Source organism: Parambassis ranga, chromosome 13 (genome assembly GCF_900634625.1).
Source record: "Parambassis ranga chromosome 13, fParRan2.1, whole genome shotgun sequence".
In the NCBI taxonomy this organism is placed as follows: Eukaryota; Metazoa; Chordata; class Actinopteri; family Ambassidae; genus Parambassis; species Parambassis ranga.
This window is the reverse complement of record NC_041033.1, coordinates 22,836,601-22,858,436: the sequence shown is the minus strand read 5'-3', so window position 1 is coordinate 22,858,436 and position 21,836 is coordinate 22,836,601. Positions and strand designations below refer to the sequence as shown.

At 47.0% G+C, this 21,836-nt stretch overlaps 3 protein-coding genes across 4 annotated transcripts in view; 1 reads left to right on the top strand and 2 right to left on the bottom strand.

Moving 5' to 3' along the window:
- Positions 1-21,836, bottom strand: part of LOC114444601 (scavenger receptor cysteine-rich type 1 protein M130-like) — a 902,860-nt gene that overhangs the window by 99,636 nt on the left and 781,388 nt on the right. The gene's annotated exons all lie outside the window — the stretch shown is intronic.
- Positions 1-21,836, top strand: part of LOC114444595 (scavenger receptor cysteine-rich type 1 protein M130-like) — a 493,351-nt gene that overhangs the window by 149,802 nt on the left and 321,713 nt on the right. The gene's annotated exons all lie outside the window — the stretch shown is intronic.
- The window catches only part of LOC114444609 (leucine-rich repeat and fibronectin type III domain-containing protein 1-like protein), a 182,498-nt gene that overhangs the window by 76,665 nt on the left and 83,997 nt on the right, over positions 1-21,836 (bottom strand). Inside the window, exon 4 of the mRNA XM_028419325.1 lies at positions 3,863-4,038. The gene's annotated coding sequence lies outside the window, so the exon portion shown is untranslated. The remainder of the gene's footprint in view (positions 1-3,862; positions 4,039-21,836) is intronic.

Genomic DNA, 21,836 nt, shown 5'->3' with positions numbered 1-21,836 from the left:
GTGTTTTAGAACCATCAGGAAGGTGGCCATGTTGTGGCCCTGGACTCTCTGACAGAGGTGTGTCAGAGGAGGACGTGGTCCAAAATAAAGACCATACTGGACCGTCCCTCTCACCCGCTCCACACTGTGCTGACCAGCTACAGGAGCTCGTTCAGCAACAGACTCCGACTCCCACGATGCACCACTGAGAGACACAGGAAGTCATCTCTCAGTCAAACTCCTGAACTCTGAACTGTAACAGTCACTCAGACACTGTACATTCATACTGGAACATTCAGGCTCTTTACTGTGTAAAGGTTTCTATACAATAGCAAATATGTTCTTTAGATACAACTCAGGGATTTAAACACTATCTAGGTATTTAGATATCTATCTTTAATTTCTATTTGTCTGTAAGAAAAAAGAATTTCCCCTCTGATAAATAAAGTAAATCTGATTCTGAGCGGTGTGAGCTGCTGACTGCAGGTCTAAGTGTTCATGTGCAGAGCCACGGCACGTCTCTCTGAATGTTACATTTATTTATTTTACTTCACACACACACACACACACACGGTGAGTGTGTCATGTGTTTGTGTGTTGGCCCAACAAAACACTTGAGTCAGAGCTGCACGTGCCGACGCTCACTTCACTTTCCCTCATGATAAACACATCCTCTCAGGACAGACAGGAGCACACAGGTCGATCCCTCTGTTTATTTTAGGCAGGTGTGAAGTGAGTGTGTGTGACGTCCCATTAAATCGGTCATTCAGCTGATGAAAAGCAGAAACTGAAGAGCTCTTGAGCTGATTGGCTATCTCTCTCTCTCTCTCTCTCTCACACACACACACACAGCGTGTGTGTCTTTCAAAGTAAACATGAACACAGTGTAACTTGTGTTTGTTTGTAGAAACCTCTGCTGCCAGTGAAAAGATAATGAAATGCCAGAAAACATCCTGGCAGAGAAACATTTCCTCTGGACTGAAATCCCACAGAAACATAAACAACTGGCCCTGATCCATATTAGGAAATGACTGACATGTAAGAAATGAAAACACATGGAGAGTCTGAGTCAAGGCCTGCCAGGCTTCCTAACCCAAAAACAAACATCATCAACCATCATTACCATCAACAACAACCTAACAACGCTCATCTGCAGTTTGAGCCGCTCTGATGTTGGCAGGAAAGCCGTCACTGTTAAAAACCAACTGACTAGAGGAGCTGAGACGTTCTGGACTCAGGCTGCTGTGGCACAAGGTGACGGCCCGCATGCAAAAAGCCGTGGCGGGAGCGGCTGGAGTCGGAAGCCCAGGAAAGTGGAGGCCAGTGGGGACGCTTTATTTGCTCTCACATCACTAAAACTGGATGTGTGTAATTGCTGATGCAGCACTATTATAATTGACAAGCTGTAGTTTTACAGCACAACTTGTAGCCAAAGCTTTTCTGCACGGTCAGCAGAAAGCGTGCGGCCTGAAGCTGCTGACATCAAATAAAAGGAGCCGGACGTGGGGTCACGTGTGAGGGGGATAATGTGTGTAGAAGAACGTCAGGGCCACATGAAGACATTTTAAATGTACATGTTGCTCCTTTGTCTGTTTTTACCAGAGGCTCTGGAGCTAAATGCTTGTAGATAAGGGCTGCACCTGGTTGTAGAGGCTCTGCTGCTGAATGACCATAAAAGAAACAGCGGCCTACACAGTGTGCTGTAATAGGCCTGTCTGCTCCACTGCTCCGTCCAGATCAATAAAGTTATAAAGCGACACGGAGAGGGAGCCAGTGAGGCCGAGCGGGCTGCCAGCAGCCGGACGTGTCCTCGGCCCCTGGCTGAGTCCACCGCTGCTGTCAGCCGGGTGATGTGTCTGTTGACCTTCAGTTTACACTGGAAGGGACAGGGAGCGAGAGAGAGACACACACAGACACACACACTGAGGAGTTCTGTTCACAGTCCACCAGCAGTAACACTGTGAAGCTTCCGTCCTGGTTGGACGGTGCTTCCCACCATTAAAACGTGGTTCTGCCAACAGAAATCAAATCTAACTCAGCAAGAATCCAACATGGAGGTTCTCTGTGAATGGAGAGTATTTATGACAGCATTCCCTGTTTGAACAGTGGAACACAAAGCTCCGGCGGCCTGCCACCGCCTCCCTGTGGTTTAACTACAGAAAGTTCTACAGGATCAGACCGGCGATCAGACAGATGTGTAAAATCCTCTGTTCGTTCATCACAGTCCGAACGGCAGCAGCAGCCACCTCTCGCCCAGTCGCCGGCCGGACCCGTGCTTCACTCACATCATCGCGGCTCTCATCCTGCGTCAGTGCTTCTTATCATTCTGCGTGTGAGCATTAGGCCTGCTCGTCTCATTACTGTGATTCTGATTCAAGGCCCACACCTACCATTACTGCCAGCGCTCCGTCTCATTAGGAGGCTCTTGTCACCGCAGCAGTGGATGCAGCCGCAAATTAGTTGTGATGGAAAAGTCTTCAATGACACACAGAGTGGCAGAAGTTATGACTGAGTGTGTGTGTGTGTGTGTGTGTGTGTGTGTGTTTGCATAAATTAATTAAAAAAATGACAAAAAGCGAGCACACAGTGATGAAAACTGGACGTGTGTAGGTTCAAGCAGGTTTGCTGTGCTCAGGGGGACAATTGCTGTGTTCTGTGTGTGTTGTGTGTGTGTGTGTGTTGGTGTGTGTGCATGTGTGTGGGTTATGAGATCTATTGCTACCTAATGGGGCTATTTGCTTGTTAGAGTTCCTTCAAACGGTTCAGTCGGAGCAAGAAACTAATGTGGCTATTAAGGCTGCATTAGCTTAAGTCACTGTCTCTCTCTCTCTCACACACACACACAGACACAGACACACACACACACACACAGAGTGTGAGTTCATTCAGATGTTTTCCTCTGTTTGTGTACAGGCGTTCAGTGAGGCAGTGTGATGCGGCGCTCTGTCCTTGCAGTCCATTTAGAACTGCTGACTTTTAAATACGGCGTGAAGTTTTTATCTGTGTGACTGATCATACAACATAAAGTAGCGTTAACTCTTTGAATGCTGGCTGGATTCTGCAGTTTACACCCGGTTCAGAAAGCTGAGGATCAAACAAACACTGAGTGATTGTCATGTGACGGCTGGTCAGGTGTGTCCATCACAGAGTGCAGAACTTTATTATTAACATGGTTCCATGTTTTCAGCTGTACACGACACATGATGCGTTTAAGGACCACAGAAACCGCAGTTCTTCTTTTGGTGGGTAGTAGTTTGTGTTTCTGGGTCAGGTCTTCTACACACTGTATCTGATGAGAACCGATGGAACTGAAGGAGCGACTCCTACCATCCTGACACAGCAACACTGTTTAAACTGCGACCGGTGTCTGTTGTGCTGAGTTCTTAGTTATAACGTGTCTTTGTTGGACAGAAACAAGACAAACAGGACTGCGCACAATAAATGATCTAATTACTGCTGAAGCTGAGAAATCAATTAAAACTGACGGCAAACACCGAACTCATGGCCGTTACTTTCACAAAGCAACACTATGTAAATACAGCAGCCATCCATCACACCTGCTCCAACCGAGTGGAGAGAGGCCGCTTTATAACGGCGCTGCCTCGGTGTCAAATCTGCAACAACCAATAAGTCAAGTTCTCCTCTATTAATCTCTGAGGGCCCATTTGTCTTCTGCAATGGACTCAAGTTACCGGCACAGCTCAGCCCAGAGCGCCTGACTCAGCACCGTGCTGTTTATCCCTAATGCTGAATTAATACAGACCCAACACAACACACCCGCCGTCCTGCTGCACACTTAACAAAGATGGCCGTCTAACCATACTTTGACCTTCCAGCAACAACATGTGACAGATTTTGTTTTCTATAACAAATATATATTTACCTTTTTACCAGGGAGGGGGGTCGGCCTCTTCGCGCAGGACACAAAGTGGCGCTGGTGCTCATCCGGGTTCTGGTGGCACACGCGCCCACGTAGGTTTGAGTGCAGGACCCAACAGACGAGCGTTAAAAGGTTGGAGTGTGTATCATCCGTTCAGTCTGCTGTCCATCAAAGGTTCCCTGCACAGACACAGAGAGGACAGGAGGCGGGTCAGAACCTCAGCCAGCACCGCTAAAAATCAAGCTACTACATGTAAACGTAAACCCGGCCCTGTCATGACCTGCTGCCATGGAGGCGGTCAGTAAAATAAAATAAAGCACATGTTGCTGCTCTGAAGTGCCTCAGAGCCACATGCACCAACAGATGGCTCCTTTCTGAGTTATTTCCTGACTGAGAACACACAGACAGACGGAGCAGGGAAACAAACATGTAGTTAAGTAGCTCTGCTTCACAAATGTACTTTCATTTTACAATCAGCAGCACAGAAGGATGCCATCTTTTACCAATCAGTGCTATGATTAAGCTCAGAGCGCCGAAATCATAAATGATCCACAGTTCAGAGTCTGAATATTAAGTCTGGACTTTCAGAGGCAGGAGATGAACACTGATGATGCTGATGAAGAAGCACACAAACTATATATGAGTCTGCACATAAACTATATATGAGTCTGCACTAGGGTTGGGCGGTATTAAGGTATTAAGGTATTAAGGTATACCGGCGGGGCACACAGGTTAATACCGTCAATAAAGATAAGGATCAAATATTAAACATAATTTATTTGATGCCTCATGTGGTTGAATCTTCAGTTTCACTTCAGTAGTATGATGTACTTTACTTTTGGAGACGTTTGATAAAGTTTATGAACATGACGAGAGAGAGAGAGAGACAGAGAGAGAGACAGAGAGAGAGAGAGACACAGAGAGAGAGAGACAGCGAGAGAGAGACAGAGAGAGAGAGAGAGAGAGAGAGAGAGACAGAGAGAGAGAGAGAGAGACAGAGAGAGACAGAGAGACAGAGAGAGAGACAGAGAGAGAGACAGAGAGACAGAGAGAGAGACAGAGAGACAGAGAGAGAGACAGAGAGAGAGACAGAGAGACAGAGAGACAGAGAGAGAGACAGAGAGAGAGACAGAGAGACAGAGAGAGACAGAGAGAGAGAGAGAGAGAGAGACAGAGAGACAGAGAGACAGAGAGAGAGAGAGACAGAGAGAGAGAGAGACAGAGAGAGAGAGAGAGAGAGAGAGAGAGACACAGAGAGAGAGAGAGACAGAGAGACAGAGAGAGAGACACAGAGAGACAGAGAGAGAGAGAGCTGTAGTCGCAGCTGTGACCTGGTCCTTTATAGAACACTGCTGCGCTTCAGAGGACGAGCCAGAGCTGAGCTGGGGTTTAGTTTCTGAGCGGTGCAGGCACGAGCCAACAGTTTGGTGCCGTCTGAGCCCACATTTATCATTTTAATTGTTTCAATCAGAAAAACGTGACCGGCAGGTTTTCAGTTTACCGGACGTTTACCGGTTTATTACCATGAGTAACTTCTACTGCACAAGGCTCTTAACATGGAAACATCACAAAAACAAACAGAGACACATCAGGACGGGCTCACACCAGGTTAATACCGCGGCGTGCTGCCAGCATGAAATTTAAAACAAGTCCTTCACTATATGCGTTTTTAAACAGCCTCAATAAAAACTACATTAGCTGAAAAAGTGCACGGCGCGGTATTCACGTATACCGGGGTAAAATGTGGAGGCCGTCTGACGGTATCAAAATTTAAACACACCAAATGAAGACAGATGGTTTGGGTTTCTGGTTTCTGATGTGCACATGCAGAGTCAACACCATGTGAGCACTGTGCACTAAAAGTAAAGTGAAAGAACGATAATAGCACATCAGACATAACAGGTGCTGTAACAGGAGTTAAACTTTGCAGGAGAAGAAAGGAGGTGCAGTCTGAAGGTGCTGTGGAAACGCAGGATGAACACAGGCTGTCTGTTCTTTGACACTAACAGGAGGTGAGTCAGATTTAATATCTGTCAGCCGGAGTGAGACGCCTGACATGAGCCCCGAGGGGTGAGATGTTTACAGCGACAACATCGGCTGCGTCTCACGGGGGAATTGTGTCTCTGCTGTAGAGTGCAGCAAGAAGGCGGATTTTTACTGGGAAACCTGTAGGTTAGCATCACACGTCGCACAAAAATACACACACACTTTTACTGAAACCAAAGAAAGCAGTCACTGCTGAACGGACCGAACTTCCTGGATTCTAATTGGTCCAAATCACTGCTGGTTCAACACAGGCTCATAGTGAAGAATGGAAGATGACGTTCTTCTTCTCAATCTCATAAGAATCAAGCTGCCTCACCAGATAATCTGTAAACCTGTCATTAATCTGCAGCTCCAGCAGTTCGGAGGGTAAGAAGCTGTATCTGTAACAGCCCCACCTGGAGGTTGGAGTGAGGAAATCTTTTGTTTCTATCTTCTCCTTGATCTGCTTTATGTGTGTGTACATGTTCTTTCTTTGTTGCTGCCATGTGCGTGTATGTGTATATTTCTTTAAAATGCTGCTACTACAACTTAATTTCCCCACGGGGATTAATAAAGTTAATCCTAATCTTAATCTTAAAACCCTTCTTCTGAAGCTTGGAGCCTTCAGTGATCAGACATGTACAGTATCATTTCAGTCAGCTCACTGTGAGTGGTCTTTGAGTTTCTCTTTCCATTCACCATCACCATCCCTCCAGTTAAAACACTTCTGTGGCAGCTGGAACTGCAACAACTTGAAATCCAGCATCAAACAGGTGTCCACCCTCCGGACCGCTGCAGGCGCTGACGGTGCTTGGCAGCCGTGCTGGGTGCAGCCTGGCTGTCCCCGCAGTGATTCTCTGCTGACAGCACAAAGTACGCAGATCAAACGTTGACCTTGCGTGATGGCGGGATGTCGGGACGGGACATGGCTGCTCCCTCTGAGGAGCCGAGCCGGAGACCTCTGGGAGTCGCAGCATCACAGACAGATGGTGAGAGGAACCGTCTCTCTGCGCTGCGTTTACATCTCTGCTGTCTGTCGCCTCTTCGCTCAGCACCTCTCTGTATGTTTGCAGCCTCTCTTCATCCCCTCGGAGAAGCTGCACAGTCCGTCCCCACAGGGACCTATGGGAGATGACTTTGGCCCACTTCCTAAACTGTGCTGCCACACTTATAAAAAGATCCATTGAGACTGAAGTGGAAAGGACTAAATAGGTGACTGCAGGAAATTGTCTGGGTTTCTAAGCACATTTTCTGGTTGGGAGCTGTCAGCACTTCTGTAAAAATAATGCTGGCAGTCCTCCCCCTGCTGCCCACTCGAATCAGCCCAACTTGGAAAGCACTCAGTGTTGGCCACTGTCCTCATTTTCACTCCTCCTCAGAAGTCTGCAGTCATTAAAGGAAGTCTCAGAAAAGCAGGAATTGTCATTTACATTGCAGAGTTAGGGGTTTCACTGTTACACTGTCACATCCTGGTACTTTCAGCAGGTACAGCGGCGTGTGAACGAAGGGGGGGGAAGTTTCAGCCCCCTGAACCATCAGCAGGAAGTGTCAGAACAGCAGAGGAGGATTAAAGACATTCACAACAACACGTCACATGTTGCCTTCTGAGCCGTGTTCAGACCTTTGAATGTGGGAAATCAAGTCAAACACAGTTCGAATCAGGAGGAGAGGGAAGCTGTGGACACTCCAGGAAGTAAACAACAACAACAACAAAACATCACATGCACGTTAATATAGAGTTTACACAGACACACACAGATCAGCTTGTGGGCACTGTGTGTCTCATGTCTGGTCCGCTGGCATGAGCTAGTGCTGCTCTCTAATCTCTCATTCATCAGTCTGAATCCAAAGCAAACAGCACCTGACCTGCAGGAAGCTCCGCCTGCCTCTGGAAGATGATCACGATCAAACATCAGACATCAGACAAATGCTGCTATTTCAGTCAATGAGAGGATTCGCACCAGAGATACAGGCTGGTTCTATTTTGAGCTTGAAGTGTGGCTCTAAACAGTGTGTGTTTAGAGGCACAGACAAGCCAAACACCACACATAACCTGATAACCTGGAGTACCGGTGACAGATGTGATGTGCAGCAGTGTCTGAAGCTTGTTCGGATCAGGTTAGATTTCAGTTTTCTCAGTGATGTTCATATCTCTCTACCATCCATTCTCACAGGCTTAAACAGCACTCATCCAACCTGGCAACTTGAATCTGTGCTGATACCCTCATTCTGCACCAAGTCACACTTCTTCTAAATGTAACATGCAGTGTAACACGCTGACAGGCTCCATCTTCTTCTCTGTCAAACCTGTCTAACCTGGCAACCTGGAAAATAACCCCTTGAACTGCCCTATTACCCCATTTTTTCCCTCCAAGGGTTCCAAATATCTCTGAGGTCAAACCTACAACAATATAACCTACTGCTAACAACTCCCGTGATCCCTGAGGAAACGACCCCCGCTTGAAGCTGATCGGTTCTGAAGTGGCAACACAGGGAGCACTTTGACTTCAATTTGCAACCCTCAGTTCAACCTGGCAATCTCAGCACTGTCTGCCATCACAAGACTCACACGGCCTCACTCTGCACTGAAGGCTCCATCTGCTTCTCCAACCTGGCAACTTCACATGACATTAATAAAACATTTGCTTCCATCAAACCAGTGATGTTTGAGCAGTTTGACCTTGCAACCTGACTGTCTGATCCCACTGCTCAGAGTCTGTGTTATCACTGTGACCCGTCCTCTTTGTGAACTTTCTCCAGCTTGCTGAGTAATCACACAGTCCATCTGTCTGTCCAAAACCATCACCTGTCCACGTCTCAATCTGACCTGGGAAAACCTCCATCAGTCCAAACTGGCAACTTTTCACTACATCAGCAGAACATGGAGTCTGTAAACCATGACACATACAAATGGATGCTGCACCTCGACGAGGCGACACACCTCCACCCCCCACCCCCCCCTTCTTTATTGTTTCGTGCTGGGTTTTTTCAACCTTGCTGAAGAAATCCATCCATCTAGTCAAAGGTGCCCTTATTTCCCTCCATGCTGTGGCCCATGAGGGCTGATGAGACGCCTGATGAGCAAAGCCTGGGAGAACGTGTTTCAAAAATACACTGTCGGCACATCTCGGCCGGCTGCATGTGCTCCTGCAAGCCTCAGAGAAGTGGAGCTCATTATAATAAGTCTCTGGAGGATGATGCTGTCATGTGACTGGATGGAGACAAAGAAGAAGAGTCTGTGTTTCTGAGCTCACTATGAAAGAGAGAAATATACATCGTGTCCTCTGCCCCAACTAAAAATAACTCCGCCCTAGAAATCAATACTTATATAAGACACGGAAATCTGGCAACACAGCTTCTGTCTTCTGCAGGGAAAGAGTCTGTTCCAGCGTGTTTTCCAAATGTCACCCTTCTCCAAACACACAAGAGAAAAAACAATACAAAACAACTCACAACTTCCTGTACTGACTCATGCAAACCAGGCGCTTCAGTTCCGATATATGATCCCAAACCAGATGATTCAAATAAGCCTGATCTGGCAACATATATCAACCTCTCTACCTTGTGTTGTAAACCTAAAATCCTCCTTCCAACCTGGCAGTCCTGACAGAGCACAGTGTGTTAAAGCGGCTGAAGAACCTTCCAAAATCACTCTGCCCCAACAAACTGAGAGGCAGCTGTCCTCGCTCCCCATTGACCTTTCCACCTGTCCTACCACACGCCCCCTCCTCTGCCGGCTTAAACCTCACTCCAACCTGGCAACTTCCACCCTGCATCAAACTGAGCCACTTCACTTCTTAAGAGGAAACAGGATTCTATCCACCGTGCTCCTTCCAAATCCACTCACCTCCTCTGCTTCAAATCACTCCAACATGGCAACTCTGCCCTGCTCGTAAACACTCCCCTCAACCTGGCAACGGCTGCAGGTGCAGCGCTCAGCGGCGAGATAAGCCGAGAAGGACACTCTCTCTTCCTCCTCCTCCTCCTCTCTGTGTATCACTGCGGCTTTGTTCAGCCTGAGTATGACCCTCTTTAGCTACAAGTAATCACTCTGGTGTGCACAAAGCAAACACAGCCAACACGTCCTCACAAATACACCACACATTCCATCATTTATCACCACCCAGAAACAACATGGGGCTGGATGTCAAGACGAGCGTACCCACAGAAATCAGAGGTGTGGACAGATGTAGCTCTGCTGCTGCTGGGCTCTTCTTACAGGAAGGGTCAACAATCTGTACAAGCATGAATAAAAACTAATGGAGTGAAAATGTTCAGATGTAATGTGCAGCACAAAACAAAGAATACCACAGGCTGTGTGTGTTACAGCTTCACACTCCTTATGTCCACACACACACAGCAGCTACAGTATGAATCAGACGATGCTGGTGATCCAGCTGTTTTCACTCCTACAGGCTTCAGCCTGGTGGGATGGTGCAGCAGTAGCTTCTCCCTCTCGGTGGAGTTCATTTTATGTGTCAGAGAAGATGTTACTAAAGTATATAAACACATGCTGTGTGCAGACAGCAAGCAGAAATCAAACAAATAAATCACGTGTTTGGTCTCTGTGTACAAGCACTCATCACCACATAGACCTTCCATTGATTATGGCCTTGATAACCATATGGCCACAGTTTAACATCGGCACCGATAACGAGAGAGAGAGAGAGAGAGAGAGAGAGGTGTCTGACCCCATCATCACATAACGCCTCTTTCATCCTTCAGCCTCTCTTTGGCCTTCTCTCTCTGCCACCAATCAATTCTCATTGCCGTGGCGACCATGGAATCCAATTAGGGCCGCCTCGTCACAAAGGCGCCACACATGCTTGTTCACCTGTGTGTGTGTGTGTGTTCATGTGTGCCTGACACTGGTTTCTGGTGACCTTGAAAATCGAGCTGCTGCTGGCTGAGTGAGAGAAAGCCTGCTAACCTGGAGAGGCGGCGTTAGAGGAGTTGATTTTACTTCATGTCAAGCCTGGCTTATCCTTACACACTGTTACTGCACTGGTTGCTGAGCCAAACTGCAAACAGCAACTGAAAGCTAACTGTGAACATGAAGACACACCGAGCGTCAGAATATTCGCTTTTCATTTATACTAACCCGCGGAGGTCTGCTGCCATGCTGCTGCTGGTTAGAGCACAAACATTTTCAAAATGAATCCACGATTTCTGTAACAATTTACAACCGTTCTGAACTAAAGCAGACAGTAACGCAGCAGACCTGCCACTCATGATGTCATCAGGACACAGAAGATCATCGCTACATCCTGTTTTATTCAAAATGTCAAATATTTTATGACCAGTGCTGAAAATTTTTCACTTTAACTTTTGAAACGACGCACACAAGCACCCTTAGCTTACCTCCACGCACACACACACACACACACAGCCACTAAGCTGCAGCAGCCCCCTTTTGAAGTCCAACTCGATTTAGTCACAGAGCTAAAAAATCCCATTATCAGAGGAGAGAGGAGAAAATAAAATGAAATCCTTCTCCTGTCTGAGCCCGGCGCTCCCACCGCTGCTCAACAGTCCACCGCTCAGGTCCTTCATACCTCCATTCACTTCACGGGCTGTGTACCTGCTGCTGCTCCGGGACACTTTGACTGGACACACAGTACAGATGTCAACAGCACTTTTAAAGGGACAGTTCATGCTTTTTAATACGTTTGGGAAATGGTTAAAAAGCAGCAACATGAACCACATCAGAAACGTACTTTTGATGCCCGTCAGTCCATGTTTCAAAGAACTGATCCCTAATGATGGACTCAGAGCTTCATATAGGAGCAGCAGACAGGTCATCATCATCAGCAGGAGGAAGAGGAGTCACGGTGCGCCTCCAGCTGAGTTCAGCCTCTAGGTGGCTGTTTGGAGCGGTGCTTTCCAGCAGCCGCGGCCTGTTGTCTTTGGTTTTCTGTGAGCACTAAAATGTTTCTACCTTTCTGCCCTGCAGGATTTCAAATCCATCATTTCTGTGGAGGTGTGCTCTTAAATTGCACCTGCACCTGCGCCTGCAGGCCCACAGAGGAGGCTGTACTTTATTAAGCGAAGATGAAGAGAGGAGCAGAGCAGTGGAAATTCACACAACATGCATTAATTAGTGGCTGTAGTAGTGTGAAAGAAAGAAGGGATCAGCTGAAGGCAGTGACTGAGAGGCTCCATGTGGAAGGAGCCTGAAGCACTCTTCATTTAAACACAGCTAATGTAAGGGATGAAGCGTCTGATTCAGTGAAGATGACGGAGGATAATGATGAAGCTCCTCCGCAGCCTCTCATCTCCTCCTCCTCCTCCTCTCATCAGAGGACCGTCACGTCCTCCGAGCTGCTCCTCACTTCTCCTCCTTTCATCACACAGGATGCTCCTCTCTCTCCCTGCTCGGTTACCTCTCATTCTGTCTGAGTGACTTTTATTTGTCCACATCCGATCACACGGAGAGTCTGGCATTTAGACACAGACGTAACGCAGCCCTTCACTGAGTTACTGTTGACATTTCAGCTTATTACTGTCGGTGTGATCAGTCTGCATTAGTCTGCTGAACCAAACTACGGCAAAACCAAAAGTTATGAAGCTCAACTCAGAGGACGGCCTTTACAGCTGGGAAACAGGTACCGGCCGAGACATCCGTGTACAGAGGAAAGTGCCTCCTGGCAGGAGATGATCAGTTTACTCGGCTTTTTAAAGGGAGGACACCGCTAATGTCACTGCCACCAGACTGTCTGGCTGCTGCTCACCAATGTTTCAGACAGTCATAATATCATAAGTCATAATATCAAGCTTTAAATCTGGATTAACTGTGACACATGAAGCGTAAAAAAAATCAAACCTGTAACACATGATGTGACTGTACTGAGCAGTAGATTCAACCACTGACTCGTTACTGAGAAGAGTCAGTCAGTAATCCACTGGTGATGTCTGCACTCAAGTCAGTCAATTATCCATCCAGTCATTCAGATAATTGGTCAGTCAGTCAATAGAGGGCGCTCAGCCTGTCAGGAGGTCACCAGCTGGTCAATACTTCATTTTGTCAGAGAGCAAAAAACACGTGAGGACATTTCTCAGACATACATCATTACTACAGCCAGAAATCAACTCACAGCGTGCACACACACACACACACACACACACACACACACACACACACACGCTGACTGACCTGGACCTGGCTGACCTCTGTACCTGCATCTGCTCTGTGTTAATCAGATGGAGATTACAGAGAGATTACACACACACACACACTGAGAAGCAGAGCGGGGCAGAAGGAGTGATGGCTGCCGTGATGGAAGGAAAGTGGCTGCTGCTCGGATAATGACATGACAAGTGTTCTTAGCTGCTGGCTGAGAGCCAGTTAGCCGAGGTAGAGCCACTTCTGCTCATAACTGTGAAGGACTCCCATTTATAGTCAAGTAGAGCTCTCTCTGCCTCCCTCTCTCTCTTTTCCGCCTTCTCCATCTCTGCTCTTCAGGGAAACTGTAACCTGTCAATTAGTCTGTATCAACAGTGCTTTTTGCAGCAGTTTACATCACATGACGCTGGTCCTCCATATTGATTTCCCTGGGATATTAATGTAACCAAACGTCAGCAGTGTGAGGAGGACTAGGACCACGGACTAAATGAATCTCACAATTCAGTGTGCATCATCTCCTCAGACAGTGTGCAGGAGTGACGCCGTGTGTTGACACTGTCAGGAATCCAGGTTGAGCCGGGGCTTTTATTTTGGTATTTTGTCGTTTTGCCTCAGTTCCTGCTTTACTTCCTGTTTTTGTATTTGCTTCTTGTTTTATTTTGAAATCCCTGAGCCTCCTCTGGTTTCAGGTGTCTTGACTTCCCCTTCCTCGTGTGCTCCCTCCCCCTGCTGGTCCTGATGTGTCTCACCTGTGCCTCTGTCCTCCCTGCTCCCTGTGTCTTCAGTGTCTTTGGGATGTTAGTGAGTCTTTCGAAGCTTTCAGCCTCGTTCTCTGGTGGGACTTCTTGTCTACCGTGCCCAGCTCTTTGTTTTTGTGATTTTTTGATAACCTTCTCTCACCAAGCCGGGTTCTTGCTCCCACAGCTAGTGGTGAGTTTTTGTTTATTGACTCTGGTGCTGACTATTGTTATGTTTTAACCGCTCTGTGCCTGAGCATTTGTGTCCGCATCCACCACAACCCCTGACAGACACTTTGTTTTTGTGAAAAGACTGAACTGAAGTCTGCAAAGAGGAGCCCAAAGGAGGCTGAATGATTTCTTTCGAAAGAAAAAACTCATTCAGACTTTAAGGAAACGGGCTCGCTGTTCTCTGTCGGGTGGAACATCCTGTAACAGTCATACTGTAAGAGGTCTGGATCCATGCAGTGAGACAAAGGGCCACAGAAACAACGGCCATGACTTCATGATCATTTTTCATGTAGAGTGCATCTCCAACACATGATTCTACCCTGAGGAGCACAGCTCTAAATAACTGAACCAGATGAACATATAGATGAGGAGGTGTTTTATGTTCATACACTGACATATATCTCTGTAGTTATTTAACTGTAAACAATGTTCCTTTCAGGAGGAATCAGTGAAAATAAGTCAAATCTAGCAGAGAAAACCGAAGAAATAAATGTGCTGTGTGGGCAGTGAATGGTACAAAACCTAACAAATAACATTAATTAAACAATACCTGCACACCGGCCGACGCACACTCGGCTAAATGAGGTCTGAGTCCTGTGGGAATTAACCAGGCTGTGCTTTGCTTGCTGGGCAGCGATAAGGCAGAAAAATGACCTGTTTGTCTGCTCGGGACACATCAGTGTCACTCACACCTACACAAACGACTTCAGGTGACTTTGAAGGTTCTCTGTGAAAGAACCCGACACCTCCCTGACAGAGAAACATTACTGATAGCAGCCTGTTTATAATTCGACACTCGGTTGCCTCTGAATTACTTGTGTATTAGAATTCCGTCCGGCTGCTCATGGAGATTAATTTCACTGTCAATTAAATTCTATTCTTATTTCAATCATTCCTTCCACATGTGTCACTTAGCAGAAGTCGACTGTCTGTCACACTGCTCATCATCACCGTGTTTCAGTCAGACATGCAGTGTCTCTAATGACCAGCAGGGGGCCCCTTCAAGGTTTGAAAGACATTTACCTATTATTGCAGTAAATCTTAATCTTAATTTAAAGGACTGGTGTCTGTGTATGTGGCGCCACCTGTGGCTGTAAATGGTGTGTCACAAAAATCTCAACCAAGAAAATGGTCTTTGTGCCGAGTAGAGAAATGTGCAGCCAGTCATCATTAGAAAAATGTGAAACAACGACTCAAACGCAAACGAACAGAAACCTCGGGTTCTTCTTCTGCAGCTTTTTCTACACTAAAGACTAAAGCAGCACAGCTATCATATCCCCACCCACAACATGGAGGCTTCCCCACTGGGTGTAGATATAAAGGAAGGATACTGTGGTTTGATGGTGGAGGCAGCTACACATTAACACTACTTATGAGTGCAATAAGATCATGGTGTTGATCCTGCACTGCATTACATCACAACCACGTGTCCACTTTAATTATCTTACTGCATTAACTTCAAACAGGAAACAGCACTTCCTACACTCCGTCAGGACGCCGCCTGAAACACCAGCACGGCCTGTGCTCCTGTTTTACAAGCAGCTGATGCATTATAGCAGGAGTCAGCTCCACATAGTTTGTCTCCTTGATATTGTTTCTGTGTGTGTGTGTTAAACTGTGTTGTGTGTGAGTGTGTGTGTGTATGTGTGTGTGTGTGTTAAACTGTGTTATTGTGTGTGTGTGTGTGTGTGTGTGTGTGTGTGTTAAACTGTGTTATTGTGTGTGTGTGTGTGTGCATGTGTGTGTTAAACTGTGTGTCTGGTGGCTGTGAGCCGTTGCGTTTAGAGTCCATTAAAGATGCATTGAGCAGGCGACTCTCAGCACTTCTCCATGATTGTATTGATTCTGTGAGCGGGTGGCTCTGACTAATATCTGATGGTATTAAAGCTGGTTAAATATTCATGCTGGCTATCACTTAACATACCCGAGCAGCTGTTCACATTCTGTCCTATGGAGACTTTAAGGAACGTGTCCTGGAGCCACACGATGGCGGCACTGTGAGGCCGCTGTAGCGGCTGGGTTAAATATTCATGCAATGAATGCCTGCGGGCTTACACACTGACCTAGAGCGGCAGAGACACGCTGAGCACGAGCACAGTATAGCTGCATAGATGTTGGTCAGTTAAACAATCATTTTAACTCATTCATTACGTCTGTATTCGGCATAGATAAGTAGCTGTGGACCATTTAGTATGTAAAGGGCAATTAGAGAGAGCTGCTTGTTGCTCACTTGTTTCTTTGTGTGTATATGAACAATTTCACTGCGCTGTAATTTGTGTGTGAGAGACGGAAACAAAGATGTGAGCATGAATTAATTTCACAGTGTGTGTGTGTGTGTGTGTGTGTGTGCTTATGAAGGAGGCCAGTGTGGAGCTGATTTTATGCTAACAGTTTCAGTGTGTGATGCATTATTTCTACATTTCTTCAGCAGGCACACACCGGTGACAGCAACAAGGAGGCTCTGGAGGAAAAACAGGAAGTGATCAAGATAAAACAGAGAGTCTGAGCAACAACAAGGACAAAGGCTACAACACTGCTAAGTGTAAACAGCCCAGGCTCATGTGCAGACAACAACATGGAGAGAGGCAGGAAGGCAGCATCATGTGTGAACCAGTCACTGCTCCTCTCTCAGTGCACTCCAGCCAGGAAAAGACACACCGATGCTCCTCTGTGTTAGCACTGTTCAACTGCAGTGGCCGTCTAATAATAATAATAATGCATTGGTGCCTTGCCCAAGGACACACATCAATGACTGGGGTCGAACCGCCGCCCTTCCGGTTTTTGGACGACCCTGTTCTACCACTGAGCCACTGCTGCCTAATACCAACAACAAGGCTGGAATGTGTGCCGGATCATGATCTAAGTGGGCCATCAGTCCCCCCTGCTGGCCTGTATCCCACACACACACACAGCCAGTCAGCTGTAAGCACGCGTCACATGTGGACAATGATTTTCAGAAGAGCAAGTGTTTTTTTTTTGCTTTCTCATAGTACTGTCCTGTCTAATACAAACACTTCTACACTGGAATAAACCAGCATGTCCACTCCTCCACCACTGTCCACGGCACCTCAGCCTGCAACCCAAGCACTGTACAGCTCAGACTCTGGGCTCCTGTAAAGCTCAGACTGTTCTCTGGGCTTTTCTGGTTTCTATCACGTCTCCTCTCTCCGGCCGTCTCAGCTCATTTTTCTGACCACTTAATGCTGGATAATCTGCCAGTACAGGCACATTTCTGTAACCTTTTCTTTTATCGGGCCGCTCTAACTGCGAGGCATCTGTTTTCTGTCGTACGAGGCGGCTGAATGAATCCTGACAGCAACGGGCTGCTCCTCCACATTTATCATCCCGCCGTCCTCACACAGGGACGTGGAGACACTCGTCACAGCTGGACGCACAGTTATTGTTGCTGCAGCAACAGCACACTGCCACACAGCACACAACACACAGCACACAGCACAGAACACACAACACAGCACAGAACACAGGCTGAGCTGCTGGTTACCTGATGTGTTTTTAGATAATAAATAAAAAAACAACACATGAAAAGTGAGAATAATGTCTCATGTCTCAGGAGTGCCATGTATTTCTAACTCTGATCAGAAGTCATTGAGTGTTAGCCTTTAGGAAGTAAAATCCATCATGTGGCAGCTTGTGAGGAGGTGTCACAGTTCTTCACAGACAGGACAGACACCGTAAATACAGACACAATCAGCATCCAGCAGCAAATGTTCTATGAGAGGAGAGCAAGCAGAGGCAGAACCAGGCGTCAGCACAGCAGCAGAGGAGAGCGCTACAGAAAGGACCAGTCACACAGCAGGAGATCCGGCAGCACAGGGACCACAGTGCAGGTCTGAGGAGTTCTTCTTCAGTGTGCAGATGAATCAGAAGCTGCCGTCTTCTGTAATCCAGATCATAACACATCCAGCAGAGAAACAGGATGATCAGTGGCTGATGGACTAATACAGCTCAAAGAAAACACAACAGACAGCTGCTAGCAAACAGCACAAGCTCAGTGAAACTGTGGCAAAAATCATTCAGAGTAAAGAGGAATTCTCTGAATAAAAAACAACTGGCTGTTTGCAACATGTTGGCTCCATTTGACCAAGGACAAGGACCCAGCTCAGCACCAAAAGGAACAGTCCGACCTGTTTGTGCTCACCATCTTCACTTCAGCTGACGTGTTGCACTCTATTATTTCATTTGTGTGTTTGTCTCGTTTCATTGGACCAGGAGTGACACACACTGCTGCAGGCTGAAGCAGCCCTGTGGCTGAACACTTAGCTCCATGTGCATGTGGCTCATGTTAGCATCTGATGAAGTTTATTTGTGTCTCACACTTTCTCTCCTCTCAGTCAGTCGTCTGCGCTCAAAAGGAAGACACACACACACACACACACACACACACACACACACACACACACACACTCCAGTTTGGGAGGTGCTGTGTCACACACTCAGCTTAATTAATCCTTTCTTTTGACACTGTGTCATCGCCCATCGCGTAAGCCAAATGTACACACATCAACGTGTGTACACAAAAGCATCCACGAACAAACACACACACACCCACCCACAAATACAGACACACACACACACAGAGCAGATGGCTACTCTCCTGGATACTTAGCATGCTATCGCAGGTTCTGTTTCAAAACAGACATTAAACACATTCAAGATAATAACCCTGCTACTGATGAGTGCGCACACACACACACAGACACACAGACACACACACACACAAAGATATGAATGTGAACACACACACACACTGAACATTCTAGTTGTCAAGTTGCTTTCTAATTAAGAGTCTTAGTGTTAGTTAGTGTCACCAGGACTGGGCACAGCAGCTGGCTTCAACCCTACAGCCAGGTGTGTGTGTGTGTGTGTGTGTGTGTGAGTTTTCTTGAATGGTTGAAACAGAACATTATGAACATGACAGATGACAGAATAAGAATAAAACATTGAAAGTTTAAACATGTTTAAACCTCACACCAATGAGAATATGTCACATGACAGGTCGTCCATTTTTGATCACATGATCATTCAGACTGATCAGGATCAGCGTACGTGTGAAGCCTCCCTGTTTGTAGTTTTAAATGTGTTCTCAGACTAAATTCACTTCTGTCCTTCAAGTGTTTGGCACTAACATCTACCAACAGAATCTCTTGTATTCCACAGCTGGTGGGTCCTGACAGAGAACAGAAACATGAAAACAAAGGGATCTCTTAATCCAACTCTAACACCCTTAATGAGCTGGATGCTGATCAGAGCCATTAAAGTCGGTGAAACTGTGCTAACACACAGAACATGTCTGTTTTCACACAGTAACTAAACACAGTGGCTTTCTGGGCTATGTCCAGTCCTTCCAATGCTCATACAAATAGCCCCGAGTATATGTACGTATACATACATTCATAACCTTACAAAAAAGAAGAAACCTTACACATGGACCCCTCTCCTCTCGTGGTCTACTCACTCCACAGTTTTATTCTTATGGCTTCTAATAAACAACTCATTTCTACTGATCCAACTGCAGACTGAGCAGGAAGGTGTCATCAGAACACCACAGTGATGACATGGAACTATCACAACAGTAGGAGCTGATATCTGACGTCTTCTCTGAGCCTCTGATTCTGGACAGATTGTGTCTTCCTGCTTTGAGGAATTCACTCTGTGACTAATTTAGTGTCCCACAAATCAGATTATGAAACAGCCTGACAGAAAGTGCAGCAGCGTCTGTTTTGCATATTACTCTGCTTCCTCCTTACAGTATAATCCTCCTTGCACAAGCCTGTTAGCCAACACTTGACCAAACATGTCCGACTCCAATCTGCTTTTTGTGCAGGGCCCACATGTGAGGCCGAACAGCTGCTGTTTCAGAGATGGAAAGCAGAATGTTTCCGCTACATTAGAGAAACACATCCTTCAAAGAGGGAGAATCAGCATCCAGGGCGCCCGCAGCCTCCACCTGACCTCCACCTGACCGCAGCCTCCACCTGACCGCAGCCTCCACCTGACCGCAGCCTCCACCTGACCGCAGCCTCCACCTGACCGTAGCCTCCACCTGATCACAGCCTCCACCTGACCGCTGCCTCCACCTGACCGCAGCCTCCGCTGCCTCCACCTGACCGCTGCCTCCACCTGATCTCCACCTGATCTCCACCTGACCGCTGCCTCCATCTGACTGCAGCCTGCAGCCTCCACCCTCCACCTGACCACAGCCTGCAGCCTCCACCTGACCGCTGCCTCCACCTGACCGCAGCCTCCACCTGACCACAGCCTCCACCTGACTGCAGCCTGCAGCCTCCACCTGACCGCTGCCTCCACCTGACCGCAGCCTCCACCTGACCGCAGCCTCCGCTGCCTCCACCTGACCGCTGCCTCCACCTGACCCCAGCCTCCACCTGACCGCAGCCTCAGGATGACTGAGTGAAACAAAACTATCCGTGCCTGAGAAAAGTGTGACCACTAAATGTTATCGATCGTACTCTTGATGAGTTTTTTTCGTACAAAGTCGATCGTCACAGCACTTTTTCATTTGTTCCGTATAATTTATGGCCGCTATTCTGCCCTGTTCATTTCAAAGCTATTTAGGTCTGTTGCTGTTAATTGATAATTCTGCAGCCAATTTGGAGACGCTGCCTTTGGTAGTTAATTTTAAAAGTAATTTCAAAGCGTTGCTTTTAGCTGTTCATTGTGGAAGCAATTTAGGGCCACTGATGGTGGAGAAACTCTTTAGTGACGCCGCTGATTAATGGAGTCGAACAGAGGAGCCACAAGTGAGACTGTATGTGAGACTAAAACCTGCAGTACGTGGGAGGACAACATAGATGTGTCAATAATTCATAATCTCTGGGCAACGACACACCAGAATCACCCTGATTCTGATAAGTCGGGACATCTTGATCTCATCTTGGACTGTTCCACAGCCACATCAGTCCACATGGACAGACCACAGCTGTGACTGCGTACCGTGATGCAGTTTATGGATCATGAGTGTGTAGCATGTGTGTGCCAGAGAGTGGTGGTTGTGTGCAGGACATTGTGCTCCCATCACACTGCATCCAAGACAGGAAACAGATTTGTTTTCCATCCCACCCACAGTCTCTGCTTCATCCCATGCTCGCTTCCATTATGCTGCTGGCCAATCTGTAAAAAGCTGCTACACACAAACCACAACCCTGATGCACCACAGTAACAAGGACACACCAAAAACATGGCTCATGAGTTATTTGCGGCTCTTTACCTCAGACGGTTGGTTTAGTCAATAATGGGCATGTTTGACAGCAGATAGAGAAGATCAGCCTGCTGCAGTGCCGCCTTCTAGAAACCACACTTTATATGGTTGTATGAGGGAATCAGTGTTGGCATGAATGTGGACATGCTCTGTGTAGTCCAGCAGACATCAGCTGAAGCCCTTTAGTGTCAGGAGTCCATCCTTTTCACTGCTATTGCAGAATGGGCAAGAACTGAATGGTAACAGTTCCCCAACCAAGAAGCTGAAAGCACAACGTGTGGTGTGTGCATGACTTTTGTGGCAGGAAGATGCACTGCCAGTGGCATTGTAATATGAGACAAAAAGAACCTGACCAGAGAAGGCTCTGGGCCGAGCTTCCTTCACCAACAGCTCTAGGGCCACAATAACATCATTTAGTTTTCCTCTCAGCCCGCTGAGTCGCTGGGTGTTTGGACATTAGGTACAAACGCTCACGTGTCAGCCGTCAATGAGCTGAGAGATAAGATGAATTCCACACCGTGGTGACAAACACAAGTGTCATGGTGATCGTCTTTGTGTTCATCTGCGATTAAACACTGAAGGAGGATCCAGACCTAATGTGGCAAGAAGTTCATTTCATTAGCG